The sequence below is a fragment of the Salmo trutta genome, chromosome 26, assembly GCF_901001165.1.
Source record: "Salmo trutta chromosome 26, fSalTru1.1, whole genome shotgun sequence".
In the NCBI taxonomy this organism is placed as follows: Eukaryota; Metazoa; Chordata; class Actinopteri; order Salmoniformes; family Salmonidae; genus Salmo; species Salmo trutta.
Window position 1 is genome coordinate 20,699,311 of NC_042982.1, and position 25,764 is coordinate 20,725,074.

The 25,764-nt window shown below is 42.9% G+C and overlaps 1 pseudogene; it reads left to right on the plus strand.

Moving 5' to 3' along the window:
- LOC115162829 (S-adenosyl-L-methionine-dependent tRNA 4-demethylwyosine synthase-like) overlaps positions 1–25,764 on the plus strand; it is a 77,332-nt pseudogene that overhangs the window by 25,386 nt on the left and 26,182 nt on the right.

Consider the following 25,764-nt stretch of genomic DNA (forward strand, 5'->3'; position numbering starts at 1 on the left):
ATGATTTGGACATAATGTGCAAAAAATGCTAGTATCGGTACCATCCATGACTTGAATGGAATTGGTGCCACAAAATCCAAAATGTAAGCAATTTGAAAACAGTGACAGGGACATAACACCAAATCATAGAGGCCTGTCATAACTTGTCCATTGACTGCTTACATGGTGTGTAGTAATTTGGGTGAACTTGAACTATTCCTTTAATGATCCAAGAGTGTTGTTTTTACAAGCCCTTATCAAATCACTGTCATGGGTGAAAGAAAATATATTGTTGTCCAATTGTTATTGAAGGTCAGTGTGAGAGTAGTTACGTTTATGTCAATAAAACACCTTTTCAATGCCCTGCTATGGGGCAAACATAAACTAACCCAGAGTTTTGTTTGACCAAACAAAAACTAACCCAGACTTTGTGGGCAAACAAAAACTAACCCAGGGCTGTGTTGGGGCAAACAGAAACTAACCCAGAGTTGTTTGTGTTTTGCTGCAGAGAAGAGAGAGCAGAGCCAGGAGGATGGACAGATTGTGAAGCTGTCCAGGCTGAACGGAATGATGAAGGCTGAGGAAAAGGAGGAGAAGGGAGAGTTGATCACTGTTGCCCTGAGGGAGACCCTGACTAAGCAAGGTAAGGAGCAGACCTGCAGTGCACACCATAATCACTACAGAAATATAGTCAAGGTAATGTAACACTGGAGGCATTAGAGAAATATTATGGAATTGTGGTTGCACTTCTTTTTACCGCACTGAAGTGCCCAGGTATGCATGCACTTATAATTTACATGGTGGAACGTTACTTCTAGCCAGGTTTTATAAAACATTCTCTTTAGGACTTTGCAAAACAGATGGCATCAGTAACTGATGTACCATCGTTGGTCCTATAGTTCCATTAATACATGCCACTTGGGTACAAAAGTGTATCTGTGCGGTGGATAAATTATCCAGCTTCGATAATCTGCTCTGAAACAGACCCACAGCACCAGATGCTTCAGAGCAGCATGTCCTTAACCTTTGTGTCTACGGAGACACTGAGGAAAAAAACGGATAATTCACTAGAAGAAAAATAAAGGATTCATAGGGTGGGGAGGTACTGTGTGTGTGTGTGTGTGTGTGTGTGTTGTCTAACGGGGTGAGGAACGGGCCAGAATGGAGTGTGTGTAGGGAGAGTGTGTGTGTGTTGCTATGCAGAGAGTGTGTGTTGCCTAACGCGGTTTAATGATGCAGCCCGTTCCAATTACCCTCTCTTCCTTCTCTCCATTGCTGCTGCTCCTGCCGCCGTCGTCTCCGGAGACTTCACTCTCTTCTCCTCTCCCCACTGCTATAGCCTTGACTCGTGGTCCTCAACATAGTGGTGAGCATCAATATGGTTGGTGTAATAGATTTATAGATTTCCTTCCTGCATTTGTAAAAGAGCTCTAATGCCTAGAACATGCTAATCAATCCACTGGTTGGTTGCCTCTGCTCAGCAGAAAAATACTTTTGTGCTTTCAGAAGTCTTAGTTAGGAAGACTTCCTTTTTCACCTGCATTTGGTTTGCAGTACAGTATTTGGGATGGCATTGAGCAATATCATTCTATGGTCATGTAGAATATAGTAGTAAGGTATTGTAGACTGACATACCTGTTACAGTAGTTCATCCCCTCTTACAACGTACTAGCTTACTGCTTGTCAACATGCTGCCTGAGCATGAGTAATGAACACTACTATTTAACCCATAGACATACAGTTGAAGTCAGAGGTTTACATGCACCGTAGCCAATTACATTTAAACTCAGTTTTTCACAATTCCTGACATTTAATCGTAGTAAAAATTCCCTGTCTTAGGTCAGTTAGGATCGCCACTTTATTTTAAGAATGTGCAAGGTCAGAATAATAGTAGAGAGAATGATTTATTTCAGCTTTTATTTCTTTCATCACATTCCCAGTGGGTCAGAAGTTTACATACACTCAATTAGTATTTGGTAGCATTGCCTTTAAATTTTTTAACTTTGGTCAAACGTTTCGGGTAGCCTTCCACAAGCTTCCCACAATAAGTTGGGTGAATTTTGGCCCATTCCTCCTGACAGAGCTGGTGTAACTGAGTCAGGTTTGTAGGCCTCCTTGCTCGCACACGCTTTTTCAGTTCTGCCCACACATTTTCTATAGGATTGAGGTCAGGGCTTTGTGATGGCCACTCCAATACCTTGACTTTGTTGTCTTTAAGCCATTTTGCCACAACTTTGAAAGTATGCTTGGGGTCATTGTCCATTTGGAAGAACCATTTGCAACCAAGCTTTAACTTCCTGACTGATGTCTTGAGATGTTGCTTCAATATATCCATATCATTTTCCTCCCTCATGATGCCATCTATTTTGTGAAGTGCACCAGTCCCTCCTGCAGCAAAGCACCCCCACAACATGATGCTGCCACCCCCGTGCTTTACGGTTGGGATAGTGTTCTTCAGCTTGCAAACCTCCCCCATATTCCTCCAAACATAACGATGGTCATTAAGGCCAAACAGTTCTATTTTTGTTTCATCAGACCAGAGGACATCTCTCCAAAAAGTACGATCTTTGTCCCCATGTGCAGTTGCAAACCGTAGTCTGGCTTTTTTATGGCGGTTTTGGAGCAGTGGCTTCTTCCTTGCTGAGCGGCCTTTCAGGTTATGTCGATATAGGACTGGTTTTACTGTGGATATAGATACTTTTGTACCTGTTTCCTCCAGCATCTTCACAAGGTCCTTTGCTGTTGTTCTGGGATTGATTTGCACTTTTGGCACCAAAATACTGTACGTTAATTTCTGGGAGACAGAACGCGTCTCCTTCCTGAGCGGTATGACGGCTGTTTGGTCCCATAGTATATATACTTGCGTACTATTATTTGTACAGATGAACGTGGTACCTTCAGGTGTTTGGAAATTGCTCCCAAGGATGAACCAGACTTGTGGAGGTCTACAATTTATTTTCTAAGGTATTGGCTGATTTCTTGTGATCTTCCCATAATGTCAAGCAAAGAGGCACTGAGTTTGAAGGTAGGCCTTGAAATACATCCACAGGTACACCTCCAATTGACTCACATTATGTAAATTAGCCTATCAGAAGCTTCTAAAGCCATGACATCAATTTCTGGAATTTTCCAAGCTGTTTAAAGGCACAGTCAACTTAGCGTATGTAAACTTCTGACCCACTGGAATTGTGATACAGTGAATTATAAGTGAAATAATCTGCCTGTAAATAATTGTTGGAAAAATTACTTGTGTCATGCACAAAGTAGATGTCTTAACCGACTTGCCAAAACTTTAGTTTGTTAACAAGACATTTGTGGAGTGGTGGAAAAATGAGTTTTAATGACTCCAACCTAAGTGTATGTAAACTTCCGACTTCAACTGTACATATATTCACATATAGTGGTGTCTGAAATTATTGACACCCTTGATAAATTATTGTATAAAATAAATAATGAAATACTGAGCTATATTGTATTCTAAAAAATTTGGGAAATTATAATATTTTACACTAATACAATTGCTCATAGAAAGAGATTTTGTTTAAAAAGTAATACATTTTTCCTCTCAAAAAGGTAGGGATCAAAATTATGGACACCCCTGTTTTCAGTACTGTTCAATACCTAGCGAGGATAACGGCACTGAGCCTTTTTCTAAAATGTTTGAGTTTCAGAATCTTAAACCATTCCTCAACTGAACAAAAATATAAACGCAACATATAAAGTTGGTCCTACGTTTCATGAGCTGAAATAAAATATCCCAGAAATGTTCCATGTGCACAAAAAGCTTTTTATCTCAAATTTTGTGCACAAATTTGTTTACATTCCTCTTAGTGAGCATTTCTCCTTTGCAAAGATAATCCATTCAACTGACAGGTGTGGCATATCAAGAATCTCATTAAACAGCATGATCTTTATACAGGTTTACCTCATGCTAGGGACAATAAAAGGCCACTCTAAAATGTGCAGTTCAGTCACACAGCACAATGCCACAGATGTCTCAAGTTTGGAGTGAGTGTGCAATAGGCATGCTGATTGCAAGAATGTCCACCAAAGTTGTTGCCAGAGAATTTAATGTTAATTTCTCTACCATAAGCCACCTGCAATGTCATTTTAGAGAATTTGTCAGTACGTCCAACCGGCCATGTGTATGGCGTGGTGTGGGCGATCGGTTTGCTAATGTCAATGTTGTGAACAGAGTGCCCCATGGTGGCAGTGGAGTTATGCTATGAGCAGGCATAAGCTACGGACAATGAATACAATTGCATTTTATCGATGTCAATTTGAATGCACAGAGATACCATAAAGAGATCCTGAGGCCATAACCTCATGTTTCAGCATCATAATGCACTGCCCCATGTCGCAAGGATCTGTAAATAATTCCTGGAAGCGGAAAATGGACCAGTTCTTTTATGGGCTGCATACTCAACAGACATGTCACCCATTGAGCATGTTTTGGATGCTCTGGATCGACGTGTACGTCAACGTGTTCCATTTCCCGCCAATATCCAGCAACTTTGCACAGTCATTGAAGAGGAGTGTGATAACATTCCATAGGCCACACTCAACAGCCTGATCAACTCTATGCGAAGGAGATGTGCCGCGTGCGCTGCATGAGGCAAATGGTGGTCACATCAGATACTGACTGATTTTCTAATCCACCCCCTTCCTTTTTTTAGGTTTAGATAGTCGCATATTCAAACCTTAAAAAAATATCAGATGCATATCTGTATTCCCAGTCGTGTGTGTGTGTGTGTGTGTGTGTGTGTGTGTGTGTGTGTATATATATATATATATACATACATACATACATACATACATACATACATACATACATACATACATACTGCTCAAAAATATCTATATATTCCCAGTCATGTGTGTGTATATATATATATATACACACACGCACACATGACTGGGAATACAGATATGCATCTGATATTTTTTTAAGGTATGAATATGCGACTATCCAAACCTTTAAAAAAAAGTAAGGGGGTGGATCAGAAAATCAGTCAGTATCTGATGTGACCACCAAAGGTGGCTTTGCAAATGTATAATAAAAAAAAAAACATACCTTATTTCAAAAAGTTTTCAGACCCTTTGCTATGAGTCTCGAAATTGAGCTCAGGTGCATCCTGTTTCCATTGACCATCCTTGAGATGTTTCTACAACTTGATTGGAGTCCACATTTGGTAAATGCAATTGATTGGACATGATTTGTATAAGGTCCCACAGTTGACAGTGCCTGTCAGAGTAAAAACCAAGCCATGAGGTCGAAGGAATTGTCTGTAGAGCTCAGAGACAGGATTGTGTTGATGCACAGATCTGGGGATGGGTACCAAAAAAATGTCTGCAACATTGAAGGTCCCGAAGAACACAGTGGCCTCCATCATTCTTAAATGGAAGAAGTTTGGAACCACCAAGACTCTTCCTAGAGCTGGCCGCCCGCGCAAACTGAGCAATCGGGGGAGAAGGGCCTTGATCAGGAAGGTGTCCAAGAACCTGATAGTCACTCTGACAGAGCTCCCAGAGTTCCTCTGTGGAGATGTTTGTCCTTCTGGAAGGGTCTCCCAGAAGGACAAACATCTCTGCAGCACTCCTTAGTAAAAGGCACCTGATAGCCCACTTAGAGTTTACCAAAAAGCAGCTAAAGGACTCAGACCATGAGAAACAAGATTCTCTGGTCTGATGAAACCAAGATTGAATTCTTTGGCCTGAATGTCAAGCGTCTGGAGGAAACCTGGCACCATCCCTACGATGAGGCATGGTGGTGGCAGCATCATGTTTTGAGGATGTTTTTCAGCGGCAGTGACTGGGAGACTATTCAGGATCAAGGGAAAGATGAACGGATCAAAGTACATAGAGATGCTTGATGAAAACCTGCTCCAGAGCACTCAGGATGTCAGACTGGGGATGACAGTTCACCTTCCAACAGTACAATGACCCTAAGCACACTTCTAAGACAATGCAGGAGTGGCTTCGGGACAAGTTTCTGAATGTCCTTGAGTGGCCCAGCCAGAGCCCAGACTTAAACCCGATTGAACATCTCTGGAGAGACCTCAAAAAAACTCTGCAGCGACGCTACCCCATCCAACGTGTCAGAGCTTGAGTGGATCTGCAGAGAAGAATGGGAGAAACTTCCCAAATACAGGTGTGCCAAGCTTGTAGCGTCATACCCAAGAAGACTCAAGGCTGTAATCACTGCCCAAGGTGCTTCAACGAAGTACTGAGTAAAGGGTCTGAATACTTACGTAAATGTGGTATTTCAGGTTATTTTTAAAATGTATTTTTACGTTTTTGCTTTGTCTTTATGGGGTATTGTGTGTTGGGGTGACCTACTCATTCAAAGGGTTTTCTTTTATTTGTACTATTCTACATTGTAGACTAATACTGAAGACATCCAATCTATGAAATAACACATGGAATCAGGTAGTAACCAAAAAAGTGTTAAACAAATCAAAATACATTTTATATTTGAAATTCTTTAAAGTAGCCACTCTTTTCCTTGATGACAGCTTTGCACACTCTTGGCATTCTCTCAATCAGCTTCATTAGGTAGTCACCTGGAATGCATTTCAATTAACAGGTGTGCCTTGTTAATTTGTGGAATTTCTTTCCTTCTAAATGGTTTTTAGCCAATCAGTTGTGTTGTGACATGGTAAGGGTGGTATACAGAAGATAGCCCTATTTGGTAAAAGACCAACTCCATATTATGGCAAGAAGACCTCAAATAAGCGAAGAGAAACGAAAATCCATCATTATTTTAAGACATGAAGGTCAGTCAATCAAAAATATTAAAAACTTTTTAAAAGTTTCATCAAGTGCAGTTGCAAAAACAATCAAGCGCTATGATTAAACTGGCTCTCAACGCCAGTTACCACTGTTGCAGAGGATAAGTTCATTTGAGTTAACTGCACCTCAGATTGTAGCCCAAATAAATGCTTCACAGAGTTCAAGTAACAGACACATCACAACATCAACTGTTCAGAGGCGACTGCGTGAATCAGGCCTTCATGGTCGAATTGCTGCAAAGGAACCACTGCTAAAGGACACCAATAATAAGAAGAGACTTGCTTGGTCCAAGAAACACGAGCAATGGACATAAGACCGGTGGAAATCTGTCCTTTGGTCTGATGAGTCCAAATTTGACATTCTTGGTTCCAACCGCTAGCTCTTTGTGAGATGCAGAGTAGGTGAACGGATGATCTCCGCATGTGTGGTTCCCACTGTGAAGCATGGAGGAGGAGGTATGATCTTGTGAGGGTGCATTACTGGTGACACTGTCTGATTTATTTAGAACTCAAGGCACACTTAACCAGCATGGCTACCACAGCATTCTGGAGTGATCCGCCATCCCATCTGGTTTGCGCTTAGTGGGACTATCATTTGTTTTTCAACAGGACAATGACCCAACACACCTCCAGGCTGTTTAAGGGCTATTTGACCAAGAAGGAGAGTGATGGAGTACTGCATCAGATAACCTGGCCTCCACAATCACCCGACCTCAACTCAATTGAGATGGTTTGGGATGAGCCAACAAGTGCTCAGCAAATGTGGGAACTCTGCTTACTATATGATTCCATATGTGTTATTTCATAGTTTTGATGTCTTCACTATTATTCTGCAATGTAGAAAATAGTCAAAATAAAGAAAAACCCTTAAATGAGTAGGTGTGCCCATACTTTTGACTGGTACTGTATATATTGTATATATGCTGTACATACACTGAGTGTACAAAACACCTGCTCTTTCCATGACAGACTGACCAACTATGATCCCTTATTGTTACTTGTTAAATCCACTTCACTCAGTGTAGATGAAGGGGAGGAGACTGGTTATAGAAGGATTTTTCAGCCTTGAGACAATCAAGACATGGATTGTGTATGTGTGCCATTCAGAGGGTGAATGGGAAAGACAAAATATTGAAGTGCATTTGACCGGTATATGATTGTAGGTGCCAGGCGCACAGGTTTGAGTGTGTCAAGAACTGCAACGCTGTTTCCTGTGTGTATCAAGAATCGTCCACCACCCAAAATATTCAGCCAACTTGACACAGCTGTGGGAAGCATTGGAGTCAACATGGGCCAGCATCCCTGTGGAACGCTTTCGACACCTTGTAGTCCATGCCCCAAGGAATTGAGGCTGTTCTGAGGGCATAAAGGGGGCACAATTCAATATTAGGAAGGTGTTCCTAATGTTTTGTACACTCTGTGAATGTTAGCTAAAGAGTCCTACCTCATTTGGAAAGGAGACTTCTCTGCCTCTAAGAACATAATGTAGTGAAGGCTTAAGGTGTCAGCACATCGAGAGAAACAAATTGAAGTTTTGTGTCAACAGAGCCAACATTTTTATTTGAGTTCTTTTCTTTACAGATTTTGTCAATATTTCATCAGTATTAGCCTAAAACTTGAGCCGTAATGAGTGAAAAGTTTGGTATTTGTCGATGTAAAATGTATTATTCATTTCAGGTCTGTAGAGGAGCTCTCGGACAGGACTGAGTAGGGGAAAGAGATTGAGAAACTCAGCTCAGTTCATGTCCTGTCCTGTGTATTGTGTGTATTGATAGTGTAGCGCTGGCCTGCTGGGTTCCCTAGAGAACCCAGCATTATTGATAAGGGAGGAAGATCCCAGTGTCTCTTTGAATTCTGTGGAAAGTGAAAACATTTTATTTTGCTGAAACTGTTAGGTTCTAAATAAACAGAGTAAAAAACTAACGAACAACTAGTCAAATCTCAAATCAAGTTCGTTCACCCACTAGGTCAATCAGCTGAAAGTGCAAAGACATGTTTCCACCAGCACAAGTATTTATACCCTCCTTTATACCCTCCTTGCACCTCTAAACACTGCATCTTTGTTGCTAGGCAGGAAGTTGTGTAATAAAACTGTTCCATCTCTCTTCATCTGAGCTGACCTCGGCCCACACTACTAGGTGCCTCCTGTATATAGCCTCGTTATTGTTATTCTTATCGAGTTACCTTTTATTTTAGTCTACTTGGTAAATATTTTCTTAACTCTTCTTGAACTGCACTGTTGGTTAAGGACTTGTAAGTAAGCATTTCACCGTAAAGTCTACACTTGTTGTATTCGGCGCATGTGACAAATAAAGTTTGATTTGATTTAATCCACAGCTATCCAACCTTATCAGTGACCGCAACAATGTGATTGCCTCTTCCCTTACTTAGTAACTTTCTAGAGCCATACTTCCTATCCACCCTTCATTGACCCCACCACATACATTCCTCATACATGTAACCATTAACTTCTAGCATAGCAGTTATTTCAAACTAGAACCCAACAAAATGGACAATATAGTGTACCTCCACCTTCACATCTCAATTGTAAGGATATGGGTTACTCTTGTTTTACGGGTAGACTGGTGACTGCCTGATTACTTTCATGTAGCCGTGGGAGATTAATACAGTGTGAAAGGGGGATGACTGCAGTTGGAGTGGGTGGCTATAAGCTGTACAGAAGCGCAGGTTTGGAGGTCATCTCTCTCTGAGGCTGGCCTGGTGTTCACATGAGCTTCTCCAAATAGATGGGTACAGTTAATCAGATCCACTGAGAGGGAGAGGAGCAAAGCCTACCTCCCGTCTACCTCCCCATCGCTCGTTCTCTCTCTGTGCATACAGACATAAAATGCAGTTGAGGCATTTGAAGTGTAGGTTTTTACCTAATGAACACCGGAAGGGAAAGGGCCCTCAGATTATATTCAACACTAACTCCCACTAGGCCTTGTTCTCTTCTCTGTGCTGCATCCAGCACCAGCCAGTCTTCAGCAGAATTGTAATGTATCTGAGTTGGAACAACAGCCCCAGCTCCCGACACCTCCGAATTTACCCCACATGGGTCGACAAACAAGTAATAAACAGTAGTTAGCCTGTGCTCAGGGGGATTGTGGGTAAGAACATGATTTAGTGTGTGTGTGTGTGTTTCTGACTGTGTGCGTGGTACAATGGATTTCCTGTGGGTGTAAAGGAGGCGTCCTGGATCGATAGCCCCCCAGTGTTTGGGTAAATGCATCTTAATCCCCCATCGTGCATCATATCGTTGGGCCTTTGCTAGCAGTGCAATAGACTGAGTTACATTTTATTTACTTTATTTTACAGCATAGCTCAATTACACCAGGCTTTAACCTATCCAATAACAGGAGGACACCAGTCCTGAGAACAGTGAGATCAATAATTACTCACTTTTGAAGAACATAAATCTGACACAAGATGGCTGACTTATTTCCAAGGTGGGCAAGGCTATAGTTAGCTGCACAGTAACCAAAGCACACTGGGTATCCTACTAGGATGAAAGATGACCTGTCAATGCAGCCATTATGAGCACTCAACATTTCAACACCTGAAATGTCATGCGTTTTTTCCTCTCTCATGGCGTCTATATCATGCTGTTTTACCTCACACACAGGACTGAAATAGAACTTCTCATAAATGCTGTGTCTTTTGAAATGCATAGATGGGAAGGCCCCCCTTGAATACCTATGAAGAACCCTTGATATAAAAGCACTGGCATGTATCACGATGATTTAAAAGAGACAAATAAAAGTATTATGTTTGATGGGGCTGACTTCAGAGAAGGGGCTGTCAGAGCTTGAAACTCTGTAAAGGAGTAGTCCAATCCACAGCTGGTGTAGACAACCCTTCATCATCATGTATACTTATATCACACTCAGCCTCAACACCTTTTGACGTTATGTTGCAAATTTGAATGTGTGGGCTTTGCTCTTGGGAAATCACACATCATACTTTTTTTTAATGCTATTGGCAAATGGTCTAGTGCCTTCTCATGCGTTATGCAATCAGTATTACTATGTTGTTACCATGTAACATTGCACAAGTTGCAATCTACACATTGTTGTTGTTGGGACAATTTGTTTTTAATTGTTTTTCTACAGAACTCAGTCAAATGTAATCTCACACAGTGTCAATATACATCTCCCTCCCTTCTCCCCCCACACACATCCACATACATACATTCATTCTCACAGAGGGATACGCAAAGAAAAACACGAAGGCAAAAGAATCAATCCAAAACAAACTGACATTCACAAATAGAAACAACTCAAAAACAAAACACCCACTATACAGCATATTCTCTAAGGGTGTTTTCACACTTGGTCCCTTTCAGACAACTTTTGTGAACACAGTGCTGTCCCCTTTATTTTCTAACTCGGACCCCTCAAAAAAGTCCCCGAACTGAACCGGGCATGTGAACACAAAGCTCCGCAGGTTTGCTTGTCATTATTCCCACACCTCACACTAGACTACTGCAACACCGTTTCCCCTGCCTTAACCCCTTCACATTGGAGAGAGAAGTTGATGATGTGCCTGTTCGTGGAAAAAACATGTGCTGTTTTTGCATATTGATTAGCGATCGTCAAGGATGCACAGAAATGCCAAATATGTGTGGAGTTTTGTACTGACACGAGGTCCAGATTTATTTGTTTGCATTATGTTAATCAATAGGCTAAGAGAGCTTCATAAACTGTTTATTCGATTGTGGGTGTTAGGTCTTGATTATGAGGTAGGTGAAGGAGTCAAGCGCAGGAGAGCAGAGATGTCCAAGGAGCGTCTTTTAATAGGCAAGTCCACAACAAAAAGGCAGGTACAATACCAATAACAATGCCCACGACAAAAAGAGAATACAGTTACTCACAGAAGTATGAAAAAACAACGCTCCTCAAACTTATACACGATCGGTATATACGTGAAATAAACTGAGGCACAACCTCAACGAGCAACCTGAGACAAACCTCAGCAGACAACAGGGGTAAAATATACACACAGAAATTAAAGCAAATGAAACCAGGTGTGAAAAAACCAAATACAAAACAAACGGAAAAAGAAAAATGGATCGGTGACAGCTAGTAGGCCGGCGACGCCGAGCACCGCCCGAACAGGAAGAGGAACCACCCTCGGTGGAAGTCGTGACAGTGGGGTTTAAATAGTGTGAGAAGACAACATATTTGGTGAGAATCACAACATATGTACAAAATCTAATCTAGCTCCTAAAGGGGCAGTAGCCTATACAATTTTCAATTAGGCCTACATTATTTATTCTGCAGTTATTCTACTGGCATTTAATATGTTACCAATAATATTTACATGTTAATATTATCTTCGCATTACAATGATTGTCTCATCTTTAAAGAAAATGCAATCTATTAGCTGTCTGATAGCACGTTCTGATGGAATGGCTTGTTCTGTACTTTTTTATTTATTTATTTATTTCACCTTTATTTAACCAGGTAGGCAAGTTGAGAACAAGTTCTCATTTACAATTGCGACCTGGCCAAGATAAAGCAAAGCAGTTCGACAACATACAACAACACAGAGTTACACATGGAGTAAACAACATACAGTCAATAATACAGTAGAAAAAAATAAGACTATATACAATGTGAGCAAATGATGTGAGATAAGGGAGGTAAAGGCAAAAAAATGCCATGGTGGCAAAGTAAATAAAGTATAGCAAGAAAAACACTGGAATGGTAGATTTGTAGTTTGAAGAAAGTTCAAAGTTAAAATATAAATAATATGGTGCAAAGGAGCAAAATAAATAAAATAAATAAATACAGTAGGGGAAGAGGTAGTAGTTTGGGCTAAATTATAGATGGGTTATGTACAGGTGCAGTGATCTGTGAGCTGCTCTGACAGCTGGTGCTTAAAGCTAGTGAGGGAGATAAGTGTTTCCAGTTTCAGAGATTTTTGTAGTTCGTTCCAGTCATTGGCAGCAGAGAACTGGAAGGAGAGACTTTTACCCAGAGTGCATTGAGTGAATGTTGGAAAAATATCTTGGTACCTTTCTTAACATAGCAATGTGAATGCAAAGAGGACTTAGACCTCAAAAAATGTGAAGTGATCTGGCAAAAGAGTTGAGTCCTCATTCAAAGGCAAGGGCAGTGTGAATACAAAGCGAACTGAGTATTTTTTGTAATTTTTTTTACCCCAGAGTTCATTTTAAAGAGGACTGAGATTTGTTATATTAAAGAGGACTATATGTGAAAACACCCTAAGATTCCAACTTTTGTCCAGTATGTCTAGTTTATATTTGATTTGATAATATATAGAGTCTAATGGGATGTAGCTAGATACTGTAGTTCAGTCCCCCAGTTAGTTATTGCGGGTGGATATGTCACAAGCGTCAAAATGAGTAGACCAAGGTGCAGCGTGGAATATGTTCATCTTGAGTTTAATGAAGAATGAACACTTACAAATTATACAAAAATGACAGCAGACAGCTCCGTCAAGTACTCACAACTAAACGGAAAACAACTACCCACAAAAAACAAAAGGAAAAACAGGCTGCCTAAGTATGGTTTCCAATCAGAGACAACAATAGACACCTGCCTCTGATTGGAAACCATACCTGGCCAAAACATAGAAAACAAAACATAGAATGCCCACCCACCTATTACACCCTGGCCTAGCTAAACAGAGAAAATCAAATCAAATCAAATGTATTTATATAGCCCTTCTTACATCAGCTGATATCTCAAAGTGCTGTACAGAAACCCAGCCTAAAACCCCAAACAGCAAGCAATGCAGGTGTAGAAGCACAGTGGCTAGGAAAAACTCCCTAGAAAGGCCAAAACCTAGGAAGAAACCTAGAGATGAACCAGGCTATGAGGGGTGGCCAGTCCTCTTCTGGCTGTGCTGGGTGGAGATTATAACAGCACATGGCCTAGATGTTCAAATGTTCATAAATGACCAGCATGGTCAAATAATAATAATCATAGTAGTTGTCGAGGGTGCAACAAGTCAGTAACACAAGAGTAAGTGTCAGTTGGCTTTTTCATAGCTGATCTTTGAGAGTATCTCTACCGCTCCTGCTGTCTCTAGAGAGTTGAAAACAGCAGGTCTGGGACAGGTAGCACGTCCGGTGAATAGGTCAGGGTTCCTGCAGGTCTGGGACAGCAGGTCTGGGACAGGTAGCACGTCCTGTGAACAGGTCAGGGTTCCATAGCTGCAGGCAGAACAGTTGGAACTGGAGCAGCAGCACGGCCAGGTGAACTGGGGACAGCAAGGAGTCATCAGGCCAGGTAGTCCTGAGGCATGGTCCTAGGGCTCAGGTCCTCCGAGAGAGAGAGAGAAAGAAAGAAAGAGAGAATTAGAGAGAGCATATTTAAATTCACACAGGACACCGGAAAAGACAAGAGAAATACTCCAGATGTGACAGACTGACCCTAGCCCCCCGACACATAAACTACTGCAGCATAAATACTGGAGGCTGAGACAGGAGGGGTCAGGAGACACTGTGGCCCCATCCGATGAAACCCCCGGACAGGGCCAAACACGTAGGATATAACCCCACCCACTTTGCCAAAGCACAGCCTCCACACCACTGAAAACACAGCTCTCACAGAAAACACAGCTCTCCTAGGTCAGAGCGTGACAGGATATGAGGCTTTCCAATTGATGACTATACATTTTTTTGTAGCAATTATACCTAGATTACAAAACGTTCTCTGATATTGATCACTAATATTTACATTTCTCAACAGACATAATCGTGGAGATAGATGGCTATAAATTCCTAGACACAATGAAATGATAGCACTTTCAGTACCAGTCAAAAGTTTGGACACACCTACTCATTCAAGGGTTTTTCTTTATTTATACTATTTTCTACATTGTAGAATAATAGTGAAGACGTCAAAACTATAAAATAACACATATGGAATCATATAGTAACCAAAAAAGTGTTAAACAAATACAAATTATTACATCCCGGATAGTCGGGGACTTCCGGGATGACTCGGAGGCAAGGTGGAATCCCTGGACGTGCGAGCGAAGTCAAATCCTCTCCCTCCGTCGTTCCCGTAGTCGCCCATCGAGTCGGATGGTCAAAGCGATGAGGGAATCGAGATCCTTAGGTAACTCCCGGGCAGCAAGCTTGTCCTTGACCTCCTCCGAGATGCCGTGCAGGAACGTAACGAACAGTGCTTCCTGGTTTCAAGCACTCTCCGCTGCCAATGGGGTAAAAGGGGCTCCCGAGAAGGTAGAGGGGCTCCCGAGAAGATAAAGAGGCCACAGGCCCTCAGCTGGGTTACTGTGGGGCTGTGGGGTTAGCACCGTGGTAGCCTGCCTCCCAGACAACCCTCGGAATTGTTCCAGCAAACTGTCCAATGCCTGGTCATGGCGTTCAGCCAACGTTTGGATCCCCTCCAAGTAGCCCCCCTTTACCTTGATGACAGCTTTGTACACTCTTGGCATTCTCTCAACCAGCTTCATGAGGCATGCTTTTCCAACAGTCTTGAAGCAGTTCCTCGTGCCTCCCGATAGTGGCTCCTTGGGAGGAGATGGCATCGCGCATCTGGCCCGGGTCTGCTGGGTCAGTCATGGCCAGTTCGTACAATCAGGTTTGAAGGTAAGACCCAGATGCAGACTGTGTCGGAGTAACAATGTTTATTTCAGCAACAGGGCAGGCAAACGACAGGTCAAGGCAGGCAGGGGTCAATAACCAGAGTAGTGGGGGAAAGGTACAGGACGCCAGGCAGGCTCAGGGTGGGGTTAGGCAGAGGTCGGTAATCCAGAGGTGGGGAAAAGGTACAGGATGGCAGGCAGGCTCATAGTCAGGGGCAGGCAAAGTGGTCAGGCGGGCGGGCTCAGAGATAAGACAGGCAAGGGTCAAAATCAGGAGGGCGAGAAAAAGAGAGACTGGGGAAAAGCAGGAGCTGAGACAAAAACCACTTGTTGACTTGACAAACTGGCAACTGACAAACAGAACACAGGTATAAATATACAGTGGATAACGGGGAAGATAGGCGACACCTGGAGGGGGGTGGAGACAATCACAACGACAGGTTAAACAGATCAGGGTGTGACATGACCGTTTTATATCTTTTCTCTTCTACAGGATACAAACTCATAGGACGTCACTCAGGAGGCAAGATTTGTCGTTGGACCAAGGTAAAGTGGATAAGATTATTTCTTCCTTATATGAGTAATCTAACATTTATAAACATGTACCTTCGAACAACTAAATAACAGGTATTTTTCTTTCCACCAGTCCATGCTAAGAGGAAGAGGAGGTTGTTACAAGCACTCCTTTTATGGCATCGAGTCCCACAGGTGTATGGAGTCCACCCTCAGCCTCATCTATGCCAACAAGCTGGAGGTGGGTGCAGCTGAACGATCATTGTCAATGTGATTGATTTAGAGATTTTGGAATAGTTCATGTACCAGTTTATTGCAATAATTACATTATTCTCATATGCCCAGTGCAGTTGTATTCTCATCTCATACATTTCACAATATGGCTAAGCACACCTAGACCCTTTTTGTTCATTGCTGAAAGTCCGAAAGAGCATATGACCCATAGCCTTACATTTTAGTCATTTAGCAGACGCTCTTATCCAGAGTGACTTACAGTAGTGAATACATTTATTTCATTTTCATTTCATGCATATTTTTTTTTTGTACTGGCCCCCCTTGGGAATCGAACCCACAACCCTGGCGTTGCAAACACCATGCTGGCGTTGCAAACACCATGCTCTACCAACTATCATTTTAAAATGAACCATATTACAATATTGTCATAGGCAGACTGAATACAGAACTTAGTAAAGAACCCCAGATATTCGTATCCCTCCTCACCCCGTCATTGACTGATGGCCATGCTATCGCTTAGCTAACCAAACGCTAACAAAGCAGCTAATGATTAACATGTGGGTGATTAATGATCGTGCTAATCAAAGGGAGATAGATTAGAAGCTGAATTACGTGATGTGACATTGCTTGTGACTGGAGGGGGCAGATATTTCTCCTCAAGTTACCTTCGAAATAGCCTGGTCCCTGATCTGTGTGTGCTGTCTTCCAAACTCCTATTGTAAGACTGGACAAACAGATCTGGAACCAGGCTAACCTTTGAAAATATGAAGATAATTAAACTCCTTTGTGAAAATGTCTCTGCCAGTTCAAACCTCTGGTGAATGGGGTGCTGTCAGTAGTGATAGTCCCGTCTGAGTTGAGGTCCCTATCTGGGACGATTGGCAACAACAGAACCTTGTCAGACACATAGGTATTGTCTTACTGTCCTTCAGCAGCAGGGGGCACCAGAACTGATGGGTAGACTGAATGTTCTCTAGTCTAGTGAACTGTGAGGTGGAATACAGAGCCCCTGATGTGTGTGGATTTCCTCACGTTATAGTTTTCCATACTTACTGTCACCTGTTGCATTTGTGCCTACAGTACTTTTATTTAACTCTAGTGTCTAAAAATAAATTGTGTAAACTTCTGTTAGCTTGTGCCCTTTAGGTGATCTGAGAGGGACTAAAATGGTCATGGCAGGCCGACGTAAGAGGTCACCAGACCAGTCTGGTTACTTAGCCAGCCCCACTGGGGATAGACAGGCCAGGTCTGGGGCAGTGTGTGTATGTGTGTGAACAGACAGAGCTGTCCTTTCTGATCTTGTCTATCTGTCTCGACAGACACCACACTAACCCGGTGGGCACAGAGTGGCGCTGGAAGATGGACCTGCCTGAGAAAATAGTACTGGAGGCTGTGGAGAACCACCAGAACATGTTCCGACAGTTGAGCTGAGTAACACACACACACACACACACACACACTAAAAAACATGATCCGACAGTAGACAGATAACCTTATTAACATTTTGGCATTGTTTACACTTATGACAGGAGAAAAAAAATTGCAACCAATTCTGGAATAGGTTGGCCAAACAGCTCATTACAATACCTAATCTAGATTCAAGAGACTATGCTTCACCGTCAAGTTGAGAGTCACGACACATGCTACAATGGAGAAGAGCTGTATGAGAGCACGAACTGTGTCACAGACCTGGTCAGGCTAACAGACAGACAGACGCTGGGCCTGGGGGATATTTGGCTGACACTTCGGTCCCCACAGTGCAGTGACATCATAGTGGTTGCGTCCTAAATGGCACCCTATTTCCTACATAGTGCCCTGGTCAAAAGTAGTGCACTATAAAGAAATAGGGTACAATTTGGGACACAAAAAGTGGCTCTCAGTGCAGTGAGGCTCTGGGCTGATTCAGTCATCAGCACCCTGTCTGTCCAGCCACTGTCACACCTCTCCTCACCGGGACCAGAGTGTGACGCACTTGTCACTGGGCCTGTCTCTGACCTGTCTATGGTTTGTAAAGCAACAGCTCAGTTGGCCATGACAGATCCAGCAGTTAGTGAAGAGAAAAACACATGGCATCTATCTTCGTTTTGTAATCAATGGGTGATGTGCACACTCGGCTTGACTGCAACAGCAGCTTCTACCCCCAAGTTATAAGACTCCTGAACAGCTAATCAATGGCAACCCGGACTATTTGCATGCCCCCCCCTCTTCTACGCTGCTGCTACTCTGTTATTTCCTGCATAGTCACTTTAATAACTCTACCTACATGTACATATTACCTCAATTACCAAGACACCGGTGCCCCCGCACATTGACTATGTACCGGTGCCTCCTGTATATAGCCCCTCTATTGTTATTTAGTTGCTGCTCTTAAATTATTTGTTCTTATCTCTTACTTAAAAAAAAAGTGTACTATAGGTATTTTCTGAAAACTGCATTGTTGGTTAAGGGCTTGTAAGTAGGCATTTCACTGTAAGGTCTACACCTGTTGTACTTGGTGCATGTGACAAGTCATTTGATTTGAACAAACATAACCAAGTCCATCTCCATTCCTCCGTCCCGCCATCCATCGTTCTCGTTAGAATAGGTACTTTTAATGGAGCACCATGTCAGCATTGATACAGTACTGTATGAACAATCCACTTTACAGTGAATGAGTGCCCTTCAAGAGGACAGCCAGCGACCAATGTGGGAGTGTAATGTGATTCCACATCACATAATATAAATAAAATAGACACATAATGAGGCCTGAGGGATTTCTCCAATGGCCCTGTATGAGGGCCGGGAGAATGTACAATTATGTTTTTCAGTTTGATGTCTCTGTGTAAAGCTGTTCTGTGATGTGATTTACCCTTCAAATGTATCAGAGACAGCAGCCGTTTACCTGGCTTCATCAATGGAAATAATTGTATGGATTTGTTGTTGCGTGCTGCCATTCTTCAGGTTAATGTTGTTTCATACTGCATTGATCCACAGCATATAACTTTTTTTGGGGTCATGCAATTATCTTCAGTGCATGAAATCAATCTTTTGAAAACTTTACTGTTTACTTTTGGAATCAATTTTGGTTAGTTTTTTGGGCTTGTGTGAGAATGCTTGGCATGTGCATTCATGCACCCTTGTGTGCGCATCTGTATGTGTGCGCATCGGTGTGTTTGTGTGTGCATGCAAGGAGAAATACACTGAGTGTGGCGTGTGTTGATTCTAGGCAAGGTGAGCGGTGTCTAGGCACTGCCAGGAGATCCATAGTGATCAGTGGTAGCTGGAGAGACTGAGACCTCCCAGTGGGAAGAGGAGAGGGACTTGGCCTGGCTCCAACGTACTCTCTCTCTCTCTCTCTCTCTCTCTCTCTCTCTCTCTCTCTCTCTCTCTCTCTCTCTCTCTCTCTCTCTCTCTCTCTCGCTCTTTCATTTTTGTATACCTCTCTCCCTGACTTTTCTCTGATTCTCCCACTCCATATTTTCTTCACACCAGTCCATTCCTTTAAAGGGGAATGGGAACACAACCCTAAATAACACCTTTCTTGCTTTTATTATTCATAATAAGACATAATGTTTCCCTTTAAATCGTTGAGGGGGAGTTTGCGTAGTCATTAGGCTCTCCAGCTTCATGGTCCCCAAGGCACAGTTCCCCCAGGAGATCAGGTGGGGGTGCCACTGAAGGTGTTGGAGGTGAAGAGAAGTTGTTGGCCTAAGGGAGAAGAGAGATGGCTTCTCCAGCTTTGTCTCTTTCTTTCTTTGTGTCTCCCTTTCAGTCCTAATGCCATTTGGCCTGACAAAAACATAATCCGGTTCTTTCTTTTCTTACTGTAACTGTTCCTTTCTCTAGGGTGTGTTCGGGCGGTGCTCTTTCGCTCTGACCGCCACCTCTTCTCTCTTTTGAAGTCTATACAAACACAGAAGCACATTGAGGCTTCTGACTAAGGCAGGGCTGAGCCAGGTCATAGAAGAGCCTTAATCTTGAACAGAATTGCAAATCACAGTTTCAACTGTGTCTGTCAGCCTAGCATCGTCTCCGTCTCGCTCTATATACCAGCATGGTGCCTTAGGTAAAATAACATGCGTCTTCACCTTGCATGTCTTTGAGTACACACAGTCACACATTATACACTGAGTGTACAAAACATTAAGAACACCAGCTCTTTCCATGACCTAGACTGACCAGGTAAATGCTATGATCCCTTACTGATGTCACTTGTTAAGTCCACTTCAAAGTGAAGATGAAGGGGAGGAACAGGTTAAAGAAGGATTTTTAAGCCTTGAGTCAATTGAGACTTGGATTGTGTATGTGAACCATTGAGAGGGTGAATGGGCAAGACAAAATATGTAAGTGACTTTGAACGGGGTATGGTAGTTGGTGCCAGGCGCACCAGTTTGTGTCTAAAAATGCAACGATGCTGGGTTTTTCACGCTCCACAGTTTCCCATGTGTATCAACAATGGCCCACCACCCAAAGGACATCCAGCCAACTTGACACAACTGTGGAACGTTTGAGTCAACATGGGCCAGCATCCCCGAGGAATGCTTTCGACACCTTGCAGATTCCATGCCCCGACAAATTGGTGCTGTTCTGCAGTGTACAGTGAATTCGGAAAGTATTCAGACCCCTTGACTTTCACATTTTGTTATGTTACATTATTCCAAAATGGATAAAAATAAATAAAAATCTCATCAATCTACACACAATACCCCATAATTACAAAGCAAAAGCAGGGTTTTAGAAATGTTTGCAAATGTATAAACTGAATAAAATAAATATCACATTTACATAAGTATTCAGACCTTTCACTCAGTACTTTGTTGAAGCACCTTTGGCAGAGATTACAGCCTCGAGTCTTCTTGGGTATGACACTACAAGCTTGGCACACCTATATTTGGGGAGTTTCTCCCATTCTTCTCTGCAGATCCTCTCAAGCTCTGTCACGTTGGATGGGGAGTGTCACTGCACAGCTATTTTCAGGTCTCTCCAGAGATGTTCGATCGGGTTCAAGTCCGGGCTCTGGCTGGGCCACTCAACGACATTCAGACTTGTCCCAAAGCCACTCCTGTGTTGTCTTGGCTGTGTGCTTAGGGTCGTTGTCCCGTTGGAAGGTGAACTGTCTTCCCAGTCTGAGGTCCTGAGCACTCTGGAACAAGTTTTCATCAAGGATCTTTCTGTACGTTGCTCCGTTCATCTTTCCCTTGATCCTGACTAGTCTCCCAGTCCCTGTCACTGAAAAGCTTCCCCACAGCTTGATGCTGCCACCACCATGCTTTACCATAGGGATGGTGCCAGGTTTCCTGCAGACTTGACGCTTTGCATCCAGGCCAAAGACTTCAATCTTGGTTTCATCAGACCAGAGAATCTTGTTTCTCATGGTCTGAGAGTCTTTAGGTGCTTTTTGGCAAACTCCAAGCGGGCTGTCGTGCCTTTTACTGAGGAGTGGCTTCCGTCTCGCCTCTCTACCATAAAGGCCTGATTGGAGGAGTGCTGCAGAGATTATTGTCATTTTGGAAGGTTCTCCCATCTCCACAGAGGAGCTCTGTCAGAGTGACCATCGTGATCTTTGTCACCTCCCTGACCAAGGCCCTTCTCCCCCGATTGCTCAGTTTGGCAGGGTGGCCAGCTCTAGGAAGAGTCTTAGTGGATCCAAACTTCTTCCATTTCAGAATGATGGAGGCCATTGTGTTCTTGGGGACCTTGAATGCTGTAGAAATGTTTTGTTACCATTCCCCAGATCTGTGCCTCGACACCATCGTGTCTCTGAGCTCTACGGACAATTCCTTCGACCTCATGGCTTGGTTTTTTCTCTGCCATACACTGTCAATGGTGGGACCTTATATAGACAGGTGTGGGCCTTTTATAAATCATGTCCAATCAATTGAATTGACCACAGGTGGACTCCAAGTTGTAGAAACATCTCAAGGATGATCAATGGAAACAGGATGCACCGGAGCTACATTTTGAGTCTTATTGCAAAGGGTCTGAATACTTATGTAAATAAGGTATGTTTTTTTATTTGTTAACATCTCTAAAAAAACTCAAAAACCTCATATGGGCTATTGTGTGTAGATTGATGAGGAACATGTTTTATTTAATCCATTTTAGAATAAGGCTAACGTAAGAAAATGTGGAAAAAGTCAAGGGGTCTGAATACTTTCCGAATGCACCGTATATGCACAGTGGTAAACGACTTACACATACAAAGCCTCTTGACATATATATATATATATATATATATACATATACACGCACGCAGTCCCCCTTATCGACATGAAGGGGCGTTGAGGAGCACAATAAGAGAAGCAGGTTAAGTGTCTGAGTCGAGGGAACAAGAGAACACAACAGCACACTGATGTCAGTTCAGAATGTCTCTCTCTCCCCTGTAGAAGACACTGTTTTGCTCTGCTAAGCATTCTGAGGACAGAACAGAACACTTTGGCAACACAATTAAAACCTCTTGGGAACTGACTGCTGAATAGAGCAGAGAAGTCTTGGAGAGGCGCTGACTGCTCTGCTTGCCTGTGTCTCTGACTCAACAACCTCCCAATGTTCCTACAACGTCCCCATAACTTTTCTACAACCTCCTCCCCAATTTTCGTACAGTACGTTTCTCTTCCGTTCCTATGAGAAAGCTGAAATGGCATTTGATTGAACATGTTAAAAGCAGACTTCACAGCATTGTAAGTGCGTTTTTAATTGCTACGGCTACCTACAGTACTGTAACACTCTGCTCACATTTGTGTTATGTTAATGTTGTCATCTAAGGTGACATTGACACACAGGCACAGAGGCTCAAGACTAAGGACATTTTATTTTGATGGCATTGGGATTTTTGGAATGTCTTACCTGTACAATACTAAGGACCCTCAGTTGCCATGTTATTGCCAAAGCGCTGACCTCAAGTCACGTATCAGTTTTAGAGGTAAACATCGACTCTCAGGCCCACATATTTACCTTTGTGGTCCCTGATTTCAAAGCAACCTCTGACCTTTGAACCACATCCAAACAGATTATTCTTCCCAGGCAGATGCCCAACCAGACAGCTTGTTCCTTCCAGGTCATCCTATAGTGTCATTGTCTGTGGCCCTGTGTTTTCTGTCATCCTATCGTGTCAATAGTTGTGGCCCTGCCTTGTCTGTCAGAGACCTGACTTACAGTATAGTCCCTGCTCCCTGGTCTGTCAGAGTAGGTGATGGGGGGGGGGGGGGGGGGGGGGGCGGCTTCCATCAATCATCCTCAAGCACCACACGACAATACCCACAGCCACGGACAAGCTGTCTGAATTTATTCGAGCCAGATGCCGAGACATGACTTTGATTGGAAACCGCAAGTGTTCACTTAGGGGAGGTGTGTGTGTGTCTGTGTGCAAAATCCTTCCAACAGTTGCTTATTTGGCTAATTGAACTCTGTCATTGCCTGTGTCCTTGCCACTCTGGGTAATTACTATGGTTGTACTGTGGGATATTTATTAGAGTGAAAAGTGTTGTTTGTGTGGTTACAACCTCTACCAAACCTCTTTGACATTGTCTGTTTCCTTTGTTTCTCTTGTAGCTACATCCTGCTGCTGTACTGGCAGTTTACAGCCAATTGCAATCAAGCCTCCCCTCTCAAAAAAGACCTGAATACTAGTAACGATGGTGTGCTCTCTCCTTTTTATATCCTTCTTATTCTCACTCTCTTACTCACTCACTCCTGAAATGGCAGAGATATCAGTGTACAGCAAAGTGTTTTCAATCACTGCTGAAAGAACTACTTCCTTTGCTTGGCTCTCTTATGTTGAACATAATAAACGGCTCCCTATCCTCCGGACGTGTACCAAACTCACTAAAAGGGGCAGTAATAAAGCCTCTCTTGAAAAAGCCAAAACTTGACCCGGAAAATAAATACAAAAATATCGGCCTATATTGAATCTTCCATTCCTTAAAAATAAAAAAAGCTGTTGCTCAGCAACTCACTGCCTTCCTGAAGACAAATAATGTATACAAAACCCTCCAGTCTGGTTTTAGACCCCATTATAGAACTGATACCGCACTCGGTGAAGGTGGTAAATTACCTTTTTAATGGTGTCAGACCAAGGTTCTGCATATATCCTTGTGCTCCTAGACTGTAGTGCCGCTTTCTACACTATCGATCACCACATTATTTTGAAGAGATTGGAAACTGTAATTGGTCTACGCCAGGCCTGGGCAAAGGACGACCCGTATGCGGCCCACGACCTGATTCAATATGGCCGTGGAATCATGCTCAGCTCACATAAAGAATTTGCAATAGTAAAATTGAAAACGAATTTGTTATTCAAATTAAAAGCCCAATGAATACTTGCCTTTGTGTAATGATTTCACTCCCACCGCTTGTGGGACATTTTATTTTGAAGGCACTTATAAATCACAACTGCACGAGGACAGACGGTGACTGACAGGCTGACACGCACGTCACAAATTGCGCAAAAATGTTTATCAAAGGAAAGTAGACGAAAGTTGGGTGTTCCAGCAAGAGTGGACATCAAAATATTTATTCTTAGCTTCCTACTGCCTGAGCTATGTTGTTGATGCAAATTGAGAGGAGCGTGGGGCCTAGGATCGAGCCTTGGGGTACTCCCTTGGTGACAGGCAGTGGCTGAGACAGCAGAGTTTCTGACTTTATACACTGCACTCTTTGAGAGAGGTAGTTAGCAAACCAGGTCAAAGACTGGCCTACAAGAATGGAATGGTCTACCGTATCAAAAGCTTTGGCCAAGTCATTAAAAATAGCAGCACAACATTGCTTAGAATAAGGGCAATGGTGACATCATTGAGGACCTTTTAAGGTTGCAGTGACACATCCATAACCTGAGCAGAAACTAGATTGCATACCAGAGAGAATACTATAGACATCAAGAAAGCCAGTCAGTTGATTATTGACAAGTTTTCCAACACTTTTGATAAACAGGGCAAAATAGAAATAGGCCTATAACAGTTAGGATCAGCTTGATCTCCCCCTTTCAATAAAGGATGAACCGTGGCTGCCTTCCAAGCAATGGGAACCTCCCCAGAAAGGAGAGACAGGCTTGGCGATGATAGGGGCAGCAACCTTAAAGATGAAAAGGTCTAAACCATCTGACCCAGATGTTTTTTGGGGTCAAGTTTCAGGAGCTCCTCTAGCACCTCGGACTCAGTGACTGCCTGCAGGGAGAAACTTTATAGCGTAGCGGGGGGAAAATGAGGGAGAAGCATCGGGGATAGTCGCATTAAAGGGGGTGGGAGATGTTGGACGGGCAAGGAGGCATGGCTGAGTCAAATAGGAATCCTGACTTAATGAAGTGATGATTAGAGCTCAACCATGTGCTTCTTGTCAGTAACAACCACATCAACATTTAGGGACATGGGAAACTGTGAGGAGGAGGGTTTATTCTCCAGGTCTTTAACTGTTTTCCAGAATTTCTTGGTGTTAGACCCACAGAGAGAGAACTGCTCCTTAAAGTAACTAACTTTGGCCTTCCGGATAGCCTGAGTACACTTATTTCTAATTTGCCTGAACGAGAGCCAGTCAGCCTGAGTATGCGTGTGCCGAGCCTTTCGCCAAATGCAATTCTTGAGGTGGAGTAACTCTGCAAGGTCACGGGGGCTGAACCTGTTTTTAATTCTCATTTTCTTCATGGAGGCGTGTTTGTTAACAATACCACTGAAAATAAAAAAGAAGGTCCAAG